Below are 6,000 nucleotides of genomic sequence, written 5' to 3' on the forward strand. Positions count from 1 at the left end.
GTCTCGCAGCTTGTCTCCCATGGTCGGTGCTGAGGAGGAGGAGAGCATTTTACAAGAAGGTGTTGTGATTGCTGCATTGGACTCCGTTTTGGAAGATGAGATTCTTAAAGCACAGGAGAATGCCCCATCTAACACTCCCCATGGGAGGTTGTTTGTGCCTAGGACCTTTAGGAGAGATTTGTTTGTTGAGTGTCATGAGTCTCGGTTGGCAGGTCATCCAGGAATTTCTGAGACCAAGAGACTTGTGGGTCACAGTTTTTGGTGGCCTGGATGGCAGAAGGAAGTTATTAAGTGGGTGCGTCAATGTACTGTGTGTGCTAGATCTAAGTCTTCACATGCTCCTGCTGCGGGATTGCTTTGCCCTCTGGAGGTTCCTAGTGCACCTTGGACACATCTGGCTATGGACTTTATTACTGACCTTCCCCCCTCTGAGGGTTTCACGGTCATCTGGGTGGTCGTGGACCGTTTTAGCAAGATGTGTCACTTGGTTCCCTTCATCAAACTGCCCTGCGCTAAGACGCTCGCTAAGGCCTTTGTCAAGGAGATTGTCAGACTCCATGGCCTTCCTACTGACATTGTTTCTGATAGGGGACCTCAGTTCGTGGCTCGTTTTTGGCGTGCCTTTTGTGACAGGTTGGGAGTTCATTTGTCATTTTCATCTGGATATCATCCTGAGTCTAATGGCCAGACAGAAAGGAAGAACCAGGATGTTGAGCAGTTCTTGCATTGTTTTGTGGCAGACAATCAAGAGGGGTGGTCTGAGTTTCTGCCACTTGCTGAATTTGCTCTTCACAACCATACATCCTCTTCTGCTGAGTGTTCGCCTTTTTTTTGTTGTTCTAGGAGACATCCGTCTTTTGGGTCATTCTCCAAATTGGTATCGGCTGTGCCTGAGGAGGAGAGTTTTTCCGGTGATTTGGAAAGAGTTTGGACGGATGTGCGTGGTAATCTGCAGGAAGCTAACAAAAAATCTAAGAGGTACTTTGACAGGAAACGTCAAAAGGTTTTGTTTACGGCTGGTGACATGGTTTGGTTGTTCTCTAAGAATCTGCGGTTGAGGATTCCTTCTAAAAAATTGGGTCCCAAGTTTGTAGGGCCCTTTAAGGTGCTTCAGGTAGTTAACCAATCTGCTGTTAGGTTGGAGATTCCCACCTCCTGGAAGATTAATCCGGTGTTCCATGTTTCTCTATTGAAAAAAGCTGATGTATCTGATAGAGACGCCACTGCCACTGTTCCTCTGGTGGTGGAGGACGGTGAATATGAAATTTCCCGCATCCTTAATTCTAGACGGTATAGAGGGAGTTTGCAGTATCTCATCCCTTGGAAGGGTTTCGGTCCCGAGGATAACTCATGGGTGAGGGCGGATGATGTTTCTGCTTCCAGACTTGTCAGAGCATTTCACAGGAGGTTTCCTGATAAGCCTGGGCCTAGGGGATCCGGAGGATCCTCATAGAAGAGGGGGTACTGTTAGAACTCTCCTGTTGGGTTTTTTCTAGTTTGCTGGTCACATGACCTTTTTTGCCTATTTAAACCTGCTCTGCCCTTCTGGCCTTGCTGGACTTCATTGTAATTTCAACTCTTTATCTAGCCAGGTGCTTTGTTACCTTACTCCGTCAGTTTAGCTAGGTCTCTTGACCTCTATTTTCTATGTTGTTTTGTTTGTCCTTTTCTGCTACAATTTCTGTTAGGAGGTGTCCATCTTTCTCCCAGTCCCTAGTTCTTGTAGGGATCCCTCCCTCACATCTATAGGTCTTCATACAGACTAGCTGAGGACTTTAGCGGGTCTGATCACAGGATCAGGTTCCCCGTTACATCGTAGGGATTAAGCTTAGTTCTATTGTAGGGACAGATCTCCTGTCTTTCCTTAGTGCTTGTAGCAGATCATAACAATAAACGCACTCAGCCATGTGAGGATTTTTTTTTTTTTTCAGAACGAGTTGTAGTTTTGAATGATGCAATTAATTTTGCTATAAAACATACATTATAAAAGAGGCAGCCATACTTGCCAATACCTAGTCGCAATACTAATATACTACGGTATGTATCAGCCCTCAGGTGAAGACAGAGCTGGTGCAAAATACTAATGAAATAACCACTCTCACACCTACCATTTTTTTTTTTGGACCATAAGACGCACCTAGGTTTTAGAGGAGAAAAAAAAAATTGAAGCAAAAAACGTGTTCATGATGCACTTTTAAGGGGGAGGAGGTCTTCTTCTGACACTGGTATAGGGGTAGTGTCCCCCAATTCTGACAATATCCCCCATCCTGGTATGTATGCATGGCACCCCTAATCCCTATCCTGGTGTGCATGGCACCCCTAATCCCTTTCCTGGTGTGCATGGCACCCCTAATCCCTTTCCTGGTGTGCATGGCACCCCTAATCCCTGTCCTGGTATGCATGGCACCCCTCATTCCTGTCTTGGTATGCATGGCACCCCTCATCCCTGTCCTGGTATGCATGGCACCCATCATCCCTGTCCTGGTATGCATGGCACCCCTCATCCCTGTCCTGGTATGCATGGCACCCCTCATCCCTGTCCTGGTATGCATGGCACCCCTCATCCCTGTCCTGGTATGCATGGCAACCCTCATCCCTTTCCTGGTATGCATGGCAACCCTCATCCCTGTCCTGGTATGCATGGCACCCCTCATCCCTGTCCTGGTATGCATGGCACCCCTCATCCCTGTCCTGGTATGCATGGCACCCCTCATCCCTGTCCTGGTATGCATGGCACCCCTCATCCCTGTCCTGGTATGCATGGCACCCCTCATCCCTGTCCTGGTATGCATGGCACCCCTCATCCCTGTCCTGGTATGCATGGCACCCCTCATCCCTGTCCTGGTATGCATGGCACCCCTCATCCCTGTCCTGGTATGCATGGCACCCCTCATCCCTGTCCTGGTATGCATGGCACCCCTCATCCCTGTCCTGGTATGCATGGCACCCCTCATCCCTGTCCTTGGTATGCATGGCACCCCTCATCCCTGTCCTGGTATGCATGGCACCCCTCATCCCTGTCCTGGTATGCATGGCACCCCTCATACCCGTCCTTGTATCCATGGCACAGCAATCCCCATCCTGGTATGCATGGCACAGCAGTCCCCATCCTGGTATGCATGGCACCCCTAATCCCTATCCTGTTATGTATGACCCCCTCATCTTTATCCTGTTACATATGCCTCCATCATCTTTATCCTGGTATGTATGGCCCGCTCATCTTTATTCTGGTTTGTATGGCCCCCTCATCTTTATCCTGGTTTGTATGGCCCCCTCATCCTTATCCTAGTATGCATGGTCCCCGTAATCCCCATCATGCTGCACATATAAAAAAAATAAATATATAAACACTCCTACTCACCTTTCTTCTCTCCTCCAGCGCTGACGCCTGTCTGCCCGCACTGATCTCCCCATGTGAGCCGCGCATGGCGTTGTGGCACCCCAGGGGTTTGGTTTCCACAGTAATGTAATGTTATGTCTGAGAGCAGGTGGGAGGTCCTTTGGTCAGGGATCCTGTGCATGCCACACCTCCTGCCCAGTCTTGGGAGGGGAAGAACTTCCCCTATATAAACCCGGGGCTGAGGCAGGGTTAGGAGTCTAGGAGAGTAGAGACGAGAAACAGTCATAGGAAGAAACAGCAGAAGCTCAGTGGGAGCAATACTACTACGAGTCAGGGGCTGGCAGCTGCAGAGCTCGCCCTGACTGAGAAGCTTTCTTACCGGACCCAGCGTCCGAGGCTGTGGGGACTAACTCTTACCCAGCAGCAGAAGCCGACCGGCAGGGGATTTCAGGTCCTCAGGCCCAGAAACCCGAAGGCACGGTCACACGCGTGGGACCAGCACCGCCATCGTGGAGCGGAAGCCATTAGAAGGCCCCGAGTCACCGGCCATACGGGTGAGCACCACACGGCACACTCAGGGACGTGGGCTACTTATATCCGCTTCTAGCAAGGTAGCCAGAAGAGTACAGTCAGTTTGGGAGGCCTACAACTCTGCCTGGCCAGGGGAGATCCCATCTGCTCAAGGACTGACCAGGCCCCGTTCGCTAGCAAGTACTCCGGGAGGGTCTATCGTTGTTACCAGTAAAGACCTTGAACTACACCGCACCGTCTCTGAGTGGTTCCTGCTACCCCCATCTTCCACGTCGGCTGCCCTGAGGCCATACCCCTCCCGTTGGGGGTTATACTATCACGCTGCACAATTCTACACCGGCCTCAGCGCTCTGCCCTGCAGCGGCAGCTCCATAGCTGCAAATCAACGGGTGGCGTAGTCGACACTCAAATAACATCTATCAAGACTGCCACACACTGAGTTTGACTCCCTGGGCACGGACCGGGTCCCCGCCACTCGGAGACTACAACCCTCATCTGATCCGGTTCCGGGTAAGCCCCCGTGCGCGAGACGCTGCGCGACACAGCAGGCGCAGGGGCGCGTCAGCGTCACTGCCATGCGCGGCTCAGAAGGAAAGATCAGCTGTCGGAAGTCACTGCTCCCCGCGCCGGGACTGTGTGCGCGGGGATCAGTGACTTCATGCTCCTTCATAGCCGGCACACAGCTTAGCCGCGCTGCGGCTCCTGCTGCTGCTGGGTTATCTCGTGTGCCCGCTTATTAAAGGGCATGAATATTCACCCCCTCCCCACGCCCATGGACATGGAGAGAGGTTAAATATTCATGCCCTTTAACAGCGGGCACAGGCGATTCCGGCAGCAGCTGCGGCTACACTGTGTGCTGCTATTAAGGAGCATGAATATTCAGTGTTCCCCATGGGCGTGGGGAGCAGTGAATATTCATTTTCTTTAGCAGCGGGGACAGCGTAGGCTGCTGCCTCCTGTGCCCCGCTCCTCCACCGCTACCGCTCCCCACAGCACAGTATATATACTCACCCCTCCCCAACATTCGGACTATAAGATGCACCCCCCATTTTCCTCCAAAATTTTGGAGGAAAAAAATGCGTCTTATAGTCTGAAAAATACGGTACTATTCATGTAGGGGATTAGAAATGCACAGGATAAGGCTTGTATAGGGCGCCAGTCACACAGATACATGTAGTGCAACATGCCAACTTGCAGCCTATTAGTGATGCCAAAGCTATTACAGAATTTCCCCAAAAATAAGCCCTAGCATGATTTTACAGGATTTTTGGAGGATGCTTGACATATAGGCCCTACTCCAAAAATAAGCCTTAGTTAGTCAGGGCTGGCGTTAGGAGAGGGGAGCAACTGGGCAATTTATCAGGGCCCCTACTCTCTTTGGGGCTCCCTAAGCATTTCTATTCCAAGGCTGCTTAAGGACCTTTGGTGACATCATAGTCATGTGACCATAATGTCAGCAAAGGTTCTTGAACTGTGGGAGCCTAGAGTAACTGAAGAGTAGATAGACTGGTATGTAGGGGGGGAGACTGGACAATTTCTCTAGGTTCCCACTCTGAGGCCCTCAGCGTTTCTATTCCAAGGTTCAGACTACTTAAGGACCTTTGGAGAAATCACTGTCCTATGACCCTGATGTCACCAAAGGTCTTTTAACAGAGGAAGTCTAGAGGAGCTGAGACAGGCTGGTATGTATGTGCAGTGTGTGTGTCTGTGTATATTCTTGTGTATGTGCAATGTGTGTGATATGACATGATTATTATATATGGATAAATGAAGACATTCCCTGAAAATAAGCCCTAACCCATCTTTTTGAGCAAAAAATGATATAAGACCTTGTCTTATTTTCTGTAAAAGATGCTAGATCAGGCGGTCTGCCGAGCACTATATATGTGCACCCTACAAGAACAGACACATGGTTTCCACCAACACTACAAAAGCCTGGCTGCATCCTGCAAGGATGGAAAATTATGTAAGGTATTAGTTAATATTTTGACCAAAATATGTAAGCCTGCACCTACGTCAGGGGTCCTCATTGTCTTTCCAGCGAAAAGACAATATAACGTATTGGAAAACCAGATTTAACGCTGGCAGTAAAATGTTTTACCTCATAGAAAGAATAAGGCTGTGTGCCC

The sequence above is a fragment of the Phyllobates terribilis genome, unplaced genomic scaffold (assembly GCF_046119375.1).
Source record: "Phyllobates terribilis strain yellow unplaced genomic scaffold, ASM4611937v1 Scaffold_235__1_contigs__length_3068650, whole genome shotgun sequence".
NCBI classification, from domain to species: Eukaryota; Metazoa; Chordata; class Amphibia; order Anura; family Dendrobatidae; genus Phyllobates; species Phyllobates terribilis.